Below are 18,886 nucleotides of genomic sequence, written 5' to 3' on the forward strand. Positions count from 1 at the left end.
TTAGATTAACACCGAATGAACTTGAAGTTGAGGGGTGTCCCTTCCGAATGTGGGAAGGTTGGTTCACCATAGTCCTCACGAGGTGGATAACTACAATGCCCCATTTAGCATAAATAGGGTTTCCATATATTACTCCAAGATCCATAAACTATATTTTCCCAATAGTATCTAGCATGTGATATCACCTAATATATTAGCATGATGTTAATGTTCTACTTTTTCAATGTAGAACATCTTCCTTTTGTGTAAGGTTATACAACACAAAAATCCATGATTAGCAACCACGGTCTTAGTGTTGGTTAAGGCTATAGTTTCCCCAAAGTAAAATTTACAATAGAAGTAAAGTAACGAACCTAACTAGGATAACCTAAGGAAAGTTGCTTACAGTAGATGAGACTTTGGACTTCACCGATGCATTGTACAACTAGGTCTTGAAGGGAGTTCTAGGAAGGTGTTCTAATTTATATGTACATGTTTATGTTCCTTATGCATGACATTGTAGAATTGTCTAGTTGTTGTGATGATATTCATGGTATGAGTCCTAAAGAGTCTATATGATGAAGGTCCTAATTGATATGCATGTAGTTTGATATAGTTTCATGGTTGATGTATGAAGTACATGTTAAGTCTTGTACTGTCACTGTCGGTTTACTTAGTATGAATTAGGTTATGGGACTTCATATCTACATTACACTAGTGGGCCTAGAATGAAATTATGAGTAGTGTTTTATGATGTCTTTGTGAATACAAGTCTAAGTATGTTAATATTGACTATTGTCTTATTATGATGATGTTGGAAATCTTGACTGGTATGTGGTCTTTGAATGAGTTCTTCTATGTAGTCCATAAAGTATAATAGCTCAAATTTGAGATAAATGTCTTGTTATATGAAGTTGTTCTATGAATACATGTGTTTGGTTAATGAAGGTTGTATGTATAATTATTTTATGGCCTTAAGGGGATGCTTAAGTGTGAATAGTTCAATGGCACATTATCTATACATTGCGCCAAGTATCACAAGAGGGTCACTTGGGAAATTAAGGATTTTACAAAAAAAAAGAGGTTACTTTTAATGAAAAGGGGCTTACTATAAATGAAAAAGTAGTTATTGTAATGTGATGCCAATGTGCTAAAAATGTAATGTACGGCTTATGTGATGTGGTGACTATTTTATATGTCTATATGAAGTATGTGAATTGTATTATGCTTATGATATTAAAAAATTATGAAGTTTTCACAAAAGGCATGATGCATGGTTTCAAAATATCTTCTTTAAATGCATGTTTTTGCATGGTTGTAATACTATATCATGTTTTATGTATAATTATGTAATAGCTTAGTGATATTTTATGTTATAAGGGTCGTGTACCTAATGTACTCTAATAATGTTGAGTCTATGATGCCAAATAGACTTACCGTCTAACTAAGTATTATGATTTTTTATATATATAATGAAAGTGATGTTCTAGCATATGATGTGCTATGAAAGTTATAAATTTTCCGCTAAGTATACCAAAAAAATGTGATTTATGATAACTATGTGCTTGTATAAGACTTCTAAGAGGTAAAGTACGCCATGTTACTTCTAAGTGGTGCTCACAAGTCATGACAAACCTTTTATCATAGCATGATGTTACAAATTTATGAATAATGATTATGTTGTTCGAAATCATGTGAAAAAGTGATGTGTGTGTGCAATGTGTGGCAGTGAACTTAGTCACTGTTAGGAGATGTGTAAAGGCATGTATCATCCTTGAATTTTATGTGCAAAAGTTGTACACAATGTAATATTCATATGGGGTGTGAAGTTACTAATTCTGAGTGAAAACGCTTGGCTAATGTAACTACTAAACTACACCTAACATTGCACTAAATCTTAGTGAAATGCCCTAAGAAACTAAAAAGATAAGGTTGATGAAAGGAAACTAAAAATTATGAATAAATTTCTAGCTTAGTGTACATTAATTTCGTTCAAAAAGGAGGTTGGAATCTTGAAATTTAATGCATTTTAATGAGGTGAGGCCACCGGATGAATGTTGGACGCCCGGATAACTGCAATGATGATCCTGAATCTCTAACGTCCACTTGTGCCTGCAACTAAAAATAGTAGAGTTTTTATAGGGTTAGTACACACTTGTACTAAGTATGGGTATATGCAAGCACACACCACGAACATGCATGAGAAAGAATAGCTCTTTCCAAACAATATGATTTTTTGAAGTCACGTAGTGTACTTTCCAAATTGAGATTAGGAAAGTTTCCAAATTTGGATTAGGAAAGCCAATTAGCTTTCCAAATTTGGATTAGGATAGTCAGTGAAAATTCCTGATTTTGAATTGGAAAGTTATGCCATGAGATTAACATACATCATCATACTTTTGATATTTGCAGACAGTATATAACATTTACACGTAGCACATATCATATAGCATACAACAAACTTTTCATGAAGCGCATAACTTTCTTCATATCATTCATTCATATGCCATGAGACCTTGTGAATCATCGACTTAACATTAAGACATCCCTGGAATGAGGCCTTAACAGATGGGCCTCAACTATAGAGTCTTCATTAGAAAACACAGAGTCTGCTTCGTTCATTCATACGTACTCCATTTTATTTCATTCATAGGCCAGTATAAACACCAGCTATACCTAGGATGTATTTTTAGACTTTCATTAAGTTCATTTTGCAATCACCAAGAATGACAAAATGTCATTACTTGAATCTAACTCACCTTTTGATTACCCTATCCTAACTCCTTCGATATCATTCATTTCATACATGCATCATTTAAAGTTGGCCTCATTTTTTCATTGAGATATTTAACTGGAACAGACATAGAGCATGCTCACATCATGAAATCCTGTGTCTCTCCCACACCAAAAAGAGGTGGAATCATCAGCCAAAGTGACCCATAACATGCTAGCGTAAATGGTAATTTGACCCCGCCAGATCCCTATATTGGTTGTATAGGTTCGAAGACTAGGAGATATAAGGAGACCGATATCCGGCAAGACAGACAGTCTCATATCATGAGAGTAACGGGAAACTCCTCCCTTCCCTAAAAAAGGCATCACCACTTGTAGCTAGCCTATCGGTGCTCTGAATAAAGTTTCATTTCATTCATCTCATACGTCATGGAAGCTGGCTTCTAGTATGAGGACATCATAGCTCATTGGATGATTTCCATATCATCATTCGTGTTAAGTGTGCTAAGCTCAATACTTTCATTAGAGTGTTCATAGAGATTGGTCTCTTCATTATCTTACACTCTCATAGGTGAATACTTTTTTGTAACATTTCCTTAGGCTCATTTGAGATTGTTCTCATCATTTAAATTAGCCTCATATCATGTTGACACCACATTCCTATCATTAGAAACTTTGCTTTTCATAGTTTCTCACCTCTTATTACGTGAATGTTCATTTCATCATATGCCAATGCACTTGGCCATTTAGTGTGTTTCACACCCTTACTTACCCCTTCTAGCGTTTCATCATTTCATCGTTCATTTTAAAATTTCATTACATACATCTTAGGTTCACTTACTTTTGAACGTATGCTAGACTTATGATTATACACACAAGCCATGGGGCTTCATCTATAGTTCGTTAAGTAATTCATACATTCCTATGATTATGTAGTACAAGACTTATGCATCTTGTATATATGCCAAGATCTTAAATTTGATCTTAGTAGGTGGCATTATTCTTGGATATTTTGTTCACGTATGACTTATATATCAATACGGAAGTTTGGTCAAGGGAACCCAAATTCAAATCACTTGGATAGCATTAACATTTTTCATTGATATTTTTTCTAATATCCCTAACATTGGGACTCTACATTGAACCCCAACATTAACATTGTACCTTAAATTTTCTACTTGGTTTCCTCTTAAATTGGCCGAAGGGTTGTGGGTTCGAACCCCCACAACCTATTTCATTTGATTCTCTAATTTTTGCTAGGGCATTGGGAGGTTGTGGGTTAGAACCCCCACAACCTCGTTATTTTTGTTTTTAATTTCGTTAGAGGCTGTGAGGTGGTGGTTTCGAACCCGCACAACCTCCTATTTTTTTTATTTATTTAAGTTCACTAGGCTAGGAGTTTGCCAGTGGGGTTTGGGACCAAGCCCCCACATCCTCACTTTGTTTTCTCATTTAATTTTGTCATTTTCCTTTCAAAACTTGAAGTCGTGAGTTCGATTCCCACGCCTCCTATTTATTCATTTTAATTCTTGTTCTCTTCTTTCTAACCCAGCAAACCCAATTTTGATTCCCCCAGCCCCCTTTTCTTTTTCCTTTCTCGCGAATTCTAGTAGCAAAAGTGTGAGGTCACAGGTTCGAATCCTGGTGCCCTCACCTCTTTTAAATGCATTAAATTTTCAGATTCCAACCTCCCTCCTTTTTGAACGAAATTAAAGTACACTAAGCTAGAAATTTATTCATAATTTTTAGCTTACGTTCATCAACCTTTTCATGTTAGTGTTTGAGGGCATTTCACCAAGATTTAGTGCATTGTTAGGTGTAGTTTAGTAGTTGTATTAGTCAAGCATTTTTACTCAAATTTAGTAACTTCACACCCCATATGAACATCACATTGTGTAAAACTTTTGCACATAAAATTCCAGGATTATACATGCCTTTATACATCTCCAAACAGTGACCAACTTCACTGCCACACATTGCACACACACATCACTTCACATGATTTCAAACAACATATTCATTATTCATAAAATTTTGAACATGCATACTTAAACATAAACATCATGAAAGTACATTTCACCCTTACTTTGTACAAGCAAATACACCCAACCTAAAGTTCAATTGGAGCTAGTGACAGGGACATTCAAAGGGGGAACAATCCTAGTTTTCAGAATGAATATCTTGAATCTTAAGGGGTCTCTTTGGAAAGGGACGAAGAGGAAAGCAACACATACCTTAATTGATGTTCAAACTATGAACTTTTTGCCCAAAACTATCTCCAAAATCAGTCCAATCAACCTCAACGTCCACACCACTCAATGAACAACTTCTCTTTGCCTTAACGTTTTTAGTTACTTTGTTTTTCTTTAAATTTCATATGTGTTCTTCAAGTGTGAAGAACTCTTGATATTATTTCTGTTCTTTGTTTTTTGTTATAGAAACCAATGTGAGAGATACGATGAAACGTGAGAGAGAGATCATGAGAGTGTAGTCTTAAATAGGAGTTTTAAGTTAGGGAATTAGTCAAACTAAGACTCCTTAATAATTTAAATGAAAACCTTATTTAATTATTATTGTTAAAGGACCATTATGACCTTAGAAAATCAGATTATAAACATTAAGTAAATCACCAACTTGTTGCTTCCAATGGGGCTCGACCTCGGGTAGAGTGGCCCTTGCAAAATAGACCATCTCGGGTCAACCTGAGCCGAATTTGTTCTTAAAATAAATTAATTACTTAAATAATTAATTAGGATAATTAATATATTACCTTTGGAATGGAAATGACCATTTTAACCCTGGACCCTAAAAACATAAGATTTATTCTTTTTAAGTCCGGTAAAGACTCCTTCGATTAAATCTTCATTTTTGAGAGCCTTACTTGGTTAATTAAAACCTTTACAAACTCAAACAACTCCACAAGTTAGTTTGATTGCTCGTAGCAAGGGTTCTGAGGTGTGGTTCTTCGCGTATAATCTGTGTGAGCCTTTGTCTAATCGCAAGAATTCTTGACACCTAAGTATTTATCCTATTCATTCTTAGGATTGTTACAGTTTTCAAGGATGTCTCCTAACCAAAAATGATCTTATACGAGTGTAGGACCTCTAACAAGAATTTCATCAAAAAAATACACGTAAAACTCGACGAAACATGCCTAGACACACAAGGTCATTTTTTAAGGCAAATCTTTCGAACGACATGGAGATTCTTTGATGTTTGACCTCCAAACATCATGAAACTTTGCGCACTGACTATATACATTATAATAACTCATATAAGGATCTTATAACCTCATGTATCACAAATATACACATAGAACAACATATGATACACATAGGTGACTTAGTCGTCGAACGTCTTGGTTGTCCCTTGACGTTTGACTTCCAACGCACCTAAACTCATAGACGCTACCTCAATACAATTTTTAGACCTGTTTAGGACCTTAGAAAATCATCAAAATCATGTTAGGATCTATTTAACCTAAATCATTTTCGGGATCTTACATTCTTCCCCACTTGTCCTCGTAAGACACTTGCCACTCTCCGAAAACTTCCAAAAATAGAGATTCAATCTTAAAAGATAATATACATAACATATAAAAAATAATAAAGAAGAAAACATCAATTTTAAATAGTCAAGAGGTTCACAACACAACAAGAAACTAAAAGATAAGTCTATAACTCATTATTCCATAAAACACACATTCTTCATTCCAAATAGCAAAAACTCATTTTACATTGAATATCATACTCATATACATCAGTTTAATAACCTTACAATAATTTTAGACTAAATAATCAATTAGACAAATTTTAAAAAATTTAACAATAAGTAAACGATACCTTATAGTGAATTGAGCAAATTTTGTAAAAAATACAACTTTTTGGCAACTCATGATAGAAAAATGCTATTATTCCTAGGTAACATCATATAAACATATCTTACCGCATAATCATGACTTCATAAAATACGCAATGGAAGAAGTTCAAGAAATTCAATATAAAAATAACTCAAAACACCATGCACATGCAACATACTTCTATGACTTTCTATCCGAATATAGTAACCATAATCCCCAACATAGAAGGAACCCATATAAATAAAAAGAGAAAAGCAAGGACTTACCCTCATCAACATAACCGTCCGGCTTCTCCCCTCCAGTCCGGAATGCATAGAAACGCCTCATTGCTTTAACATCATCCTTTGGAATACTAGGAGCAACTTTCTTACCCTCTATTCCTCTAGAATCAATCTTAAGACAATCTCTAACCTTGTGTCCTTCCTTACTAAAATCATAGAAACTCTCGGTACCCCTTAGACACACAGCATAATGCATCCTGTCATGAATTGTATCTAAACCCGAGACGACACCGGCGTCATTGATCTCTCAGAGGTCGCAGACAAGCCTAGATACGTCGTCATACTTCATCTAGGTTAATTTTAGTGGAAAATATAACTTTTTTTTGCTTAAACTTTATATTGGAAACCATTGATCTCGCATAATACTACCTACAAAAACTCATAAATGTTCACAACAACCATCTAAATCAAGATAATCAAATGAAAGATATTGTCATATATATAGAGTTTCCAAAGTGTCACTAATACAATGTCTGAAAGTAAATATGAAAGAAATGCTAGTTTAACATACTCTACTTGCTCATGCCTATGTCTACGCTAGAATAAATTAGAAAGTATTCTCGAAAGCATGAGGGCCTACCAAATCCGGATGAAAGCTCCACATTCGAATAACTTCTGCGTCAATTCATAAGCTCTAACATCCAACTGCACTTGCACCAAAAAGTAGATAAATGTATCGAATTAGTACATAAGTATGGGTATATGCAAGCACACACCATGAACATGCATGATTTAGAATAGCTATCTCCTAGTGATATGTGTTGTGGAAAGTCAAGTCAGTGGACTTGCAAAAATAGGATTAGAAAAGTCATGCCATGAGACTATCATGCATCATCATACGTATCATATTGCACACAACATATAGCTTATTGCATATAGCACATAACCTATTGTGTATAACACATATCATATTTCATTTCATTTGTTCATATGCCCATGGGACCCTGGAACCATGGCCTTAACAATAGGACTTCCCAAAATGAGGGTTCAAGATATGGGACCTAAACTAGAGAGCCTTCTTTCGAAAACATAGAGTCTGCTTCATTCATTCATACGTACTTCATTTCCTTTAATTTATAGGCTAGTGTAAACATCATCTATACCTAGGATGTAGTTTATGACTCTCATTGGGTTCACTATGCAATGAATAAGAATGACCTAGTGTAATTACATCAGTATAGTTCACCTCTTGATTATCCTACCCAAACACCTTTGGTATTGTTCATTTCATTGTGTGCATTTTATGAGGTTTACCTCATTCTTACTTTGGGAACTTTAAAATTAACTGACATAGATCATGTGAGCATCATGAAATCTATGTCTACCCCAAACATAAAAGAGGTGGAATCACTTGCAAAAGTGAAGCCAAAACATGCTACCGTATATAGGGAGTTGAACCCTGCTAGGTCCCTATGTTGGATGCATAGGTTCAAAGACTAGGAGATATAAGCAGACCCTTATCCGTCTGGACTAATAGTCTCATCTCATGAGAATCACACGAACCTCTACATTCTCGAAAGAAGGAATCGCCACTCATAGCTAGCCTATCAGTTCTCAGTATAAAGTTCCATTACAATCTTCTTATACATCATAGAATTTGGATTCTATCCTTACATCCTTAGTATGTTCATCATTCCAAGGCGAAGGATTCTTATTTAACCTATAAAAGAGAGGTTTGCAAATGCGTCTAACTTTTGGAATAAAGTCAGCTACATAATTAAGACTTCCAAGAAATCTTTGCAACTGAGTTTTATCCAAAATGACATTGGGGAATTTATTAGAAAACTCAATGGATCTGCAAATAGGTTTGTAGGTGCCTTGATAAAGATCATGTCCTAAAAATTTGATTTTTGTTTGAAATAATTTTATTTTCTTAGCACTAATGACTAAACCATTATGCTTAATAATTGTAAAGAAAGTATTTAAATGTTTAAAATGAGAATCAATGTCCTCGGAGAAGATTAATACATCATCAATATAAACAATTGACATATGACTAATATGATTGAAAATGGAATTCATAATGTTTTGAAATTGTTAAGGGGCATTTTTAAGCCCAAAAGGCATGACATTCCATTCAAATTGTCCAAACAGGACATTAAAAGCTGTTTTATATTTATCTTTTTCGGCAATTTGAATTTGCCAAAAACCAGATTTTAGATCAAATTTGCTATAAATATTTGCTTTGAATGTTCTTTTTAAAAGATCCCTTTTGTTAGGTATCGGGTAACGAATCCATTTTAAAACGGAATTTAAAAGTTTATAATTAATAACCAACCTGGGTGAACCTCATTCTTGTTCAGCTGCATTGTTAACATAGAAAGCTGAACAACTCCAAGGTGATTTAGAAGGACGAATAATTTTATTATTCAAGAGGGTATGAATTTATGTTTTACAGATTTCCATTAATTCATGGTTCATTTGAATAGGCCTAGCTTTTGTGGAGATGGCTTTTTCATCAAATCCATCAATATATGGTAAATCTATAACATGAGATTTTCTATCCCAAAAACTTTTTGGAAATTCTGAGCAAATTTCTTTTTCCAAATTCTTTTGAAGACTGGTAATTTTAATAACCATCTCTGGGGTTTTTAAAATTTGCTCAATTTTCTTTATTTTAATATCATCTTTCAAAAAACAAATCTGGTTGATTTTGAAAGCAGTTTGCTAATGTAAAAATTTACTTTCTTCAAGAGAAAGTGTCTTGATAAAAGTAAAGCAAATTTGCTTTCCTAAAATTTTTGTTTTGATTGAACCAAAATCTGAAATATAAGGTTTAATTTGGTAATTTATTAACCCAAAATAATTTCCTCATTAATATTTTTTGTTATAACAAAATCATTAGCAAGGCAGATACCATCATTGCAGATATGAGCATTAGAAAGCTTATAATTTATACAGATACAGCACCAGTCGCGCTGTATAATTTAGTAGTTCCCTTTTGGAGGTACTTTGTAGGGATAAGTCCTTCAACAATGCAATTACGATTTGCACCGCTGTCTAACAAAGCAATTTTGTTAAGTACAAAATTAGAATTAACAACTAGTTTGATCATAATGTGAGAACTCTGAGGTCTCACTTTAGTAATCATACAAATACATACATCATTAATACCTTTTAGTTAAGAAGGGGCTAATTGATCAAGGATTCTTCATCCTCTGAGGTAGCAATCTCTTTTTCTTTAAGAGAGACTTCATTATCTTTAAGAAATTGTTTTGCTAGAGCATCAATTTCAATTTTGTGAAGTCTGGACTTTACTTCACGAACTTCTTCTTTGAGGAGGTTTACTTCTACTTGAAGATCACTAATAGAAGGTTCTTCCTTCTTGCTTGAGTATCTTTGCATGATTTGTTTCATGCTAAAATGGGTTACATTCCTTGTAATCTCTTTATCCATTTGCTTGGTAACAAGCTTCTGGAGTTCTAAAAGGTAGTTTCCTCGGGCATCATCATCTTTAATGTGCTCGATTGTAGCAAAGAGAATTTTTGCAGAGTTTTCAGAGAGAACTTTAATGGATTGGTTGTCACAATGAAAAAATTCTCCTTCGCAGTTGAATTCCTGTTCACTGTCATTTGTATCATCCTGAGCATCATTGAGGAACTCTTCGTCCTCAGTTTCTTCTTCTACTTCTGAAGATGACTCTGTTTCTTCTTCATTTAAAATAGTTAGAAACTTTTCTTTAGTTTCTTCGTCTATTTGAAGAAGACTGAATTTCTTTCCCTTTTTCTTGTTTCTAGGACAATCAAGAGACTTGTTTCCTGACTTTCCACAAGTCCAACATTCATCAGAAGTTTTATGAGAAGCCTTCGTGCTTCTCTTTCCACTGGAAGTTCCTTTTCTTTTAGAGGACTTCTTCCCAGGAGACGATTTTCTTGATCGCTTAATTTTTGGAAGCTTATTTGCAGAAGGAGGTCTTAGACTAGGGAAACCAAAGTCTTAACAAAAACTTCCGAGCTCGTTACTTGAAAATTTTTTATCCTTCTTAAGTTGTTCTTTCAGCTTTAGGTCGGTATATAGCTCCATAGCTACGAAGTGAATTAAGCTGGTAAGATTTCCATAAGTCATTTCTGAATATGGGATTTTGTACTCACATCAATCTCTTATTTTGGATCAAACCTTTTCTGCAAAATGAGGAGGTAATCCACTAAGGATTCTCTCTTTCCAATAATCATTGTTACAGTGATCTCTTAGCATGACCGTAGTTATAAACATATCTTTAAACCACCTGAAATCAATTAATTTCTTGCAGTAAAGATTGTTTAATATTTCCAAACTTCTGTCTTGGAAAGGTCGTGGTTCCCCCACGAAATGCTTTGCTATGCTGTAGAGAAGGGTGGCATTAGCATCTTCTACTACTTTTAGTACTATGTTCTCCTTCAACCTTAACAACATTCTTTCTTGCAACAGCATTAAGAATATCATTCCTTTTAAGTTCTGTGAGATGATTGTCCCACCAATTTCTTAAAGTACCCGTAAAACCTGCAACTATCCTATTAGCTGCATGCTTATCAGTGGTACCTTTCCACTTGTAAGCTGTAACATCCATACCCATTTCTTGGAGTTTGTTATAGATTTGGCCATCAGCCATACCATCTATATTCCATTCTGTTATACTTGTACCATCTGCAACACTCTGGGATGCATATTATTTTCTTCAAACTAGATGTCTGGAAAGGAAGGTCTGAGATAAAAGTTTTTGGAATGAGGGAGTCTTTCTTTGATAGCTCCCACCTTATCACCCTGAGAAATATTAATTCTCTTAAGATGCTCACTAATCCTTTCAAGGATTTCAGGAGAGTTATTGAATTCACTGGTTGTCTTGGAAAAATCCTTTGGGGAAAATTTATGGATTTTGAATATAGGATTGGTTTCTAGATTGAAACCTGATTTGGAAGAACTGGGTTTGTTACCAATTTGAATGGTACCACTGTAATTATACTTTGATTCTTCTATTTGTTTTGAAACAACATGAATAACCTGGTTAGTATAATTATTCTATTTGAAAACCTTGTTTATATCTTCAACAGTAACAAAGTCTTTTTCTTTGTGTACTGAGGGCTTTTTGAAGGGAGCTGCCTTAAGGAAATCATTCCTGTAAGGGATGTTTATGCCTTCAAGAGGCGGAGTAACACTTTCGACAACTTTGTCTTTGGTGTGCCAGCTGTTAACAAGGACTCGGAGCGATGAACTGCATTCACTGACTTGTCTTGTGGCTTCAAACCATTTGAAGAATTCAATTTCTGTTTTGAATCTCTTCATACTTTAAACCATTTGTCTTTTAACAAGATCCTTTGTTCTTTAGGGTATGTATCCACATACCAAGCTTTTTTCAAAGCATGCTTTTGGCTAACCCACAATTTATTTATCCTTTTTAAGTCAGCAGTAAACTTGTCAACCGACTTAATGGTTCTAATAGAATCTTTCTTCATATGAGAAGGTGCTTTCATTTCTCTAGGAGTTGGACTACCTACAAAAGAAGAATTATAATAAACTTTGGGGATGGTTTGGGTGAAATCTACCAACCGAAACTTACCATGTTGTTCTGAAACCTCCGTGGTTTCATACAAGTTTTCTTCTCCTCCCTCCCGGTTTTTTGAAGTAGAAGGTCTAGAAATCAACATTCTCCTACTGGAAGACTCAATATTGAAAGAATTAGATCTGAGAAACATTAGGTTAACAGATCCATACGAAAATTGAAAGATATTTTCTATAGAAGACCTGGAAGGTTGAACTTGAAGTGGTTCTGTGATGGATTCAAATTTCAAACTCTCGTCGGAAAGGATCTAATTCCACTTTAATATTCTAGGCACAAAAGTAGTGTTATGCTCTTCGTTTGATTCCATAAGCATAGTAACACCTTTGGGATTAGAGTTAATTGCCTTTGGGGCAATAGTGGTCTTCATCAGCTTGTAATATACCCAATATATTACAGCTAGATCTCTGGTTCCTAGCTTGCTATTCATATTCTTGGTTTTTGACATTGAGGTTCAAAGTATAAAGAATATTTGGATCATCTATTTCGATAGAGAAATTAGGATAACAATTGAAGTAAACTGGCCCATGAGCAAGGTTACTTTCTAAGATTCCTAGGAGAGAATCTTCATCATTGAGAAGTCTAGCGTCTCTAAGCATTAAATAAATAGGAATATTAAGACCTTTACGGAAAAGAGGTTTAATTGCAACTTGTACAAGACCAATATGAAGGAATTTAAATTCCTTTCTATACCTGTCAAAATCAGCAGCAATAAGCAAATTAATAGTTCTAAAGAATTATTTATTGCAGAAGTAGATTCACTTGTTTTTATATTAAAACTTTTAAATAAACTGAAATTACCTATCTGGTAAATTTTATTAACAGGTTCTTTAGGAATAGACCAATTTTTTAAACACATATCTTCTTTAGATATAGAGCAATTAACAGAGTTAACAACATTGTTGCTATTCATGAGAACAAATAGTTGTCTTTAGGCATGAAAGAACTTCAAGGATAAGAAATTTGTTAGAAATAATTTTAACAAAGACTATCCAACTAATCTAAGATTAAAATTGGTTCTTAAAATCTTTAGAAATTAAAACAGTGATTATCTAAATAATACAAAAGTTAACAATGACTTAATCAATTAAATAGGCTTTGGATGTTACTCAACTATTATCACGCATGTTGGATTTTTTACAAGTCTTTGGCAAGTCTTATTGTAGAACGGATCACCATAAGATCGGCTGTCTGCCCCTCCAGGGTCTTACTGGACTTACTATGATCTACCATTAGGCTATCCAAATCCTTAAGCCGGAGATTAATCGGCATACTAAGACTTATGCAGAGACAAAACCTCAACATGATAATAAGAAACCTTGGCTTAAAATTTTTAGTCAAAATTAACAGAGTATATTATACAAGATAAAAACTAGGATAATTTCAACAGATTATAAAGAATCAAATATAATAATTCATAAGACGGATAATAGCTAAGTTAAGATTATTTCATTATCTAACGAATCACATGATTTCTATCAGCCAAGAGAACCAAAGAATTTAGCTACTCATGTTAACAATGGGTGTCATTAACGTGTCTTTGATACCATAAAAAGGGGATCGTGCAGAAGCAAAATATAGAAGACAAATAAAATAAAGAACTTACTAATGAAGAAGACTTTATTCCATCATAATCTTAGTGTGTACATAGAAAAGAAAGCATTCGATAAAAGTTGTAGTGTAAATTTTCCGATGCTTGAATTGATAAATTACAATGCCTTATATAAGCAAAAGATTGGAGACAAAAGTATAAGCAAATCTAAAAGCTCTTCTTCTGATTTGCTATTGATTTCCGTCCATTTCTTTTGATAAAGCAAAATATCTTATCTTCTTTTTGAAAAGAATCTTTATCTTTATCTTTTGATAAAGCTATGTCTGCCAAAATGTTTCTCTTTAATTATGCTCCACTTCTTTTTCTTTTGAAAAGAATTCGTCTTCTTTGAGACTTCTTTGCTTCTTTCTTAGATAATTCCGATCTTTTAGATCTCTATTAGAAAGACTAATTATTCTGGTTCTTAACAACCTCAATTAGAACATTAATCAAAAGGATTTAAATATGAATTTGCTAAAGCTTTTGGATTTAGCATATCACCATTGTCGTCACTTTGCGAGGATGCTTCCTCGAGGAGTTGATTAATAGCAACTTCATCTGGATTGTTATCTAGTTTTGAAAGAGATTTCTCAAGTCTCTTCTTTAACTCACTCTTTGAGGGTGAAGTCTTTTGTACTATTTTATTACCTTAAGATGTAGTTGTTTCCTTCTTAGCAGGAGACCATCCTTCGACTCAGATTTCTTTGGAAAGAAATTTGATCCTATAAAAATCTGCGATAACAAACGTCCAACTTATGATATAACATAAACATTTTTTAATAGAATACTTATAGAGTTTAATGTTCTCTGGGAGGGTTGATATGCCTTCGTCGATTTGAAATTGAGAATATTTCTCTGCAAACTGTCGAGGCATTGCTTGTTTATTTCCACCAAAGAAGCTCCACCATTCGTAAAACCATCTTGGTATAATAGAGGTTACAATCTCTTGACAATACTTTACAAACCATGTATGAGTGGTTGGTCTAACATACAAGAAATTTAGCCATGCATTCTTGTAGTCAAACCAATTGTAGGTTTGTGGATTAAACCTCTTAGAGAGATTAATTGGAGTCTGTAGATGATCTACAGGCCAGTTGTAGGGAGATAGAATCTTCTTGATGGTGAACTTTGACTACGCAATACTATCTTGATCAGACTTGTCCACCAATTCATGTTCAATTTCTAATGATCCAGTATCTACAAGGATGAACTCGAAATACCTTCTTATTTTTAAGAAATTATCTATGTCGACGTAATTCCTATTTGTATAGATAGGCTTCAACAGATGTTTTATCTCATAATCTTCACATTCCTTGTCTAAGGCAAGGACAGGGAAAACATTTAGAGAAATCATTTCGAATTTTTCTTTCTCTTTGGGAGCTTGCTTTGCGCTACTGGGAGTAACTGCTTCAGCAAAACTCCGAGGTTGCTTCATTGTGTAGCAGCCGCTTGTTTGCTTCTAAGAGAATCTGAGTTCTCCTCTTGGTGAAGAAGAAGTGCTGGGCTCTGGGTCTCTTGAAAAAGGCTTCTTTAAGACCACCATTCCTGTTGAACAACTCTGGGGAAGTTCTAAAGGATTGATTGGAGGTAAACACGCCAATGCTTACTACCTGTTTTGATCAGGTCTTATTGAATTCAATTCAGGCCTTCTTGCAAATGGGCCTGTTCTTGTTAGGTCACTTGGGCTGGACCTGGCTGGTTGCTTGCCCGTTATGGGCCTGATTTGTGTCCTCATATTTTCCCTTCAAGAATTCTCTGGTTAGAAAATCTGGCAAAGAATTATTTTTGCCTTTAATAAATTCGATTTAAAAATTGAAGCTTGATAATAAGGCCTGCCATATGGAAAATATCTGTTTAGAAACAACATTTTTAACATCTTTCTGGAGGACCTCTTTAGCAGATTTGCAATCTACTCTATGAAGAAATTCTTTATCAACTAAGTCGTCTTGAAACTTAGTAATACAAAGAACAATGGCAAGGATTTCCTTTTTGACTGTGCTATAATTTCTTTGTGTGGAATTCCAGATTCCAGAGGAAGGAGAAGCAAGAAGGCTTCTCATAAAACTTCCGATGAATGTGGGACCTGTGGAAAGTAAGGACACAAGTCTCCTGATTGTCCTAGAAACAAGAAAAAGAAAAAGAAAATCAGTCTTCTTCAAATAGACGAAGAAACTAAAGAAAAGTTTCTAACTATTTTAAATGAAGAAGAAACAGAGTCATTTTCAGAAGAAGAAGAAGAAACTGAGGACGAAGAGTTCCTCAATGTTGCTCAGGATGACACAAATGACAGTGAACACGAATGCAACTGCGAAGGAGCATTCTGTCATTGTGACAACCAATCCATTGGAGTTCTCTCTGAAGACTCTGCAAAAATTCTATTTGTTACAATCGAGCACATTAAAGATGATTATGCCCAACGAAACTACCTTTTAGAACTCCATAAGCTTGTTATCAAGAAAAATGATAAAGAGATTACACGGAATGTAACCCCTTTTAGCATTAAACAAATCATGCAAAGATACTCAAGCAAGAAGGAAGAATCTTCTATCAGTGATCTTTGAGAAGAAGTAAACGTCCTCAAAGAAGAAGTTCGTGAAGTAAAGTCCAGACTTCACAAAATTGAAATTGATGCTCTAGCAAAACAATTTCTTAAAGAAAATGAAGTGTCTCTTAAAGAAAAAGAGATTGATACCTCAGAGGATGAAGAATCATCTGATCAATCAGCCCCTTCTTCACCAAAAGGTATTAATGACGCAGGTATTAGTATGATTACTAAAGTGAGACCTCAAAGTTCTCATATTATGATCAAACCAATTGTTAATTCTAATTTTGTACTTAACAAAATTGCTTTGTTAGACAGTGGTGCAGATCGTAATTGCATTGTTGAAGGACTTATCCCTACCAAGTACCTCCAAAAGGGAACTACTAAATTATATAGCGCGACTGGTGAGCGTATCTTTATAAATTATAAGGTTTCTAATGCTCATATCTGCAATGATGGTATCTGCCTTTCTAATGATTTTGTTATAACAAAAAACATTAATGAGGAAATTATTTTGGGTATACCATTTATTACCCAAATTAAACCTTATATTTCAGATTTTGATTCAATCAAAACAAAAATTTTAGGAAAGCTAATTTCCTTTCCTTTTATCAAGACACTTTCTCTTGAAGAAAGTAAATTTTTACATCAGAAAACTGCTTTCAAAATCAACCAGATTTGTTTTTTGAAAGATGATATTCAAATAAAGAAAATTGAGCAAATTTTAAAAACCCCTGAGATGGTTACTAAAATTTCCAGTCTTCAAAAGATTTTTGAAAAAGAAATTTGCTCAGAAATTCAAAATAGTTTTTGGGATAGAAAATCTCATGTTATAGATTTACCATATATTGATGGATTTGATGAAAAAGCCATCTTCAAAAAAGCTAGGCCTATTCAAATGAACCATGAATTAATGAAAATCTGTAAAAAGAAATTCATACCCTCTTGAATAATAAAATTATTTGTCCTTCTTCATCACCTTGGAGTTGTTCAGCTTTCTATGTTAACAATGCAGCTGAACAAGAACGAGGTTCACCCAAATTGGTTATTAATTATAAACCTTTAAATTCCGTTTTAAAATGGATTCATTACCTGATTCCTAACAAAAGGGATCTTTTAAAAAGAGCTTTTAAAGCAAATATTTATAGCAAATTTGATCTAAAATCTTATTTTTGGCAAATTCAAATTGCCGAAAAATATAAATAAAAAACAGCTTTCAAAGTCCCGTTTGGACAATTTGAATGGAATTTCATGCCTTTTGGGCTTAAAAATGCCCCTTCAGAATTTCAAAACATTATGAATTCCATTTTCAATCATATTAGTCATATGTCAATTGTTTATATTGATGATGTATTAATCTTCACCAAGGACATTGATTCTCATTTTAAACATTTAAATACTTCTTTAAAATTATTTAGCACAATGGTTTAGTCATTAGTACTAAGAAAATAAAATTATTTCAAACAAAAATCAGATTTTTAGGATATGATCTTTATCAAGGCACCTACATACCTATTTGCAGATCCATTGAGTTTTCTGATAAATTCCCCAATGTCATTTTGGATAAAACTCAGTTGTAAAGATTTCTTGGAAGTCTTAATTATGTAGCTGACTTTATTCAAAAAGTTAGACACATTTGCAAACCTCTCTTTGACAGGTTAAAGAAGAATCCTTTGCCTTGGAATGATGAACATACTAAGGCTGTAATCCTTCTTAAGAATATGGTTAAGAACCTCCCTTGTCTAGGTATCTCTAAAAACATCTCTTTGACAGGTTAAGAAAGAATCCTTTGCCTTGGAATGATGAACATACTAAGGCTGTAATCCTTCTTAAGAATATGGTTAAGAACCTCCCTTGTCTAGGTATCTCTAACCCTGATTTCTTTATGATCGTTGAAACTGATGCTTCTGACATTGGATACGGTGGTATTCTTAAACAAAAAAAACCCCGATTCTCCTGAACAATTAGTTTGTTATTCCTCTGGAATCTGGAATTCCGCACAAAGAAATTATAGCACAGTTAAAAAGGAAATCCTTGCCATTGTTCTTTGTATTACTAAGTTTCAAGAAGACTTAGTTAATAAAGAATTTCTGCTTAGAGTAGATTGCAAATCTGCTAAAGAGATCCTCCAGAAAGATGTTAAAAATATTGTTTCTAAACTGATCTTTGCCAGATGGCATGCCTTATTATCAAGCTTCGATTTTCAAATCGAATTTATTAAAGGCGAAAATAATTCTATGCCAGATTTTCTAACCAGAGAATTCTCAAAGGGAAAATAAGAGGCCACAAATCAGGCCCATAGAGGCAAGCAACCAGACAGGTCCAGCCCAAGTGACCTAACAAGAACAGGCCCATTTGCAAGAAGGCC

General features: G+C 33.9%; 1 long non-coding RNA gene across 3 annotated transcripts; it reads right to left on the minus strand.

Moving 5' to 3' along the window:
* Nucleotides 1–1,735: 1,735 nt before the first annotated feature.
* Nucleotides 1,736–17,596, minus strand: LOC138349116 (uncharacterized). Of its 3 annotated transcripts, none has more exons than XR_011221689.1 (4): nucleotides 17,460–17,596; nucleotides 13,992–16,094; nucleotides 7,433–7,497; nucleotides 1,736–2,097 (listed from the first exon to the last, which is right to left on the minus strand). It is a non-coding gene; the product is annotated as an uncharacterized lncRNA (long non-coding RNA). The 3 variants fall into 3 exon arrangements; XR_011221687.1 differs by having other exon boundaries at nucleotides 6,838–7,497; nucleotides 17,460–17,588; XR_011221688.1 differs by lacking the exon at nucleotides 17,460–17,596 and adding an exon at nucleotides 16,669–17,447 and having other exon boundaries at nucleotides 6,838–7,497.
* Between the last annotated feature and the right edge of the window lie 1,290 nt (nucleotides 17,597–18,886).

Source organism: Solanum lycopersicum, chromosome 6, assembly GCF_036512215.1.
Source record: "Solanum lycopersicum chromosome 6, SLM_r2.1".
In the NCBI taxonomy this organism is placed as follows: domain Eukaryota; kingdom Viridiplantae; phylum Streptophyta; class Magnoliopsida; order Solanales; family Solanaceae; genus Solanum; species Solanum lycopersicum.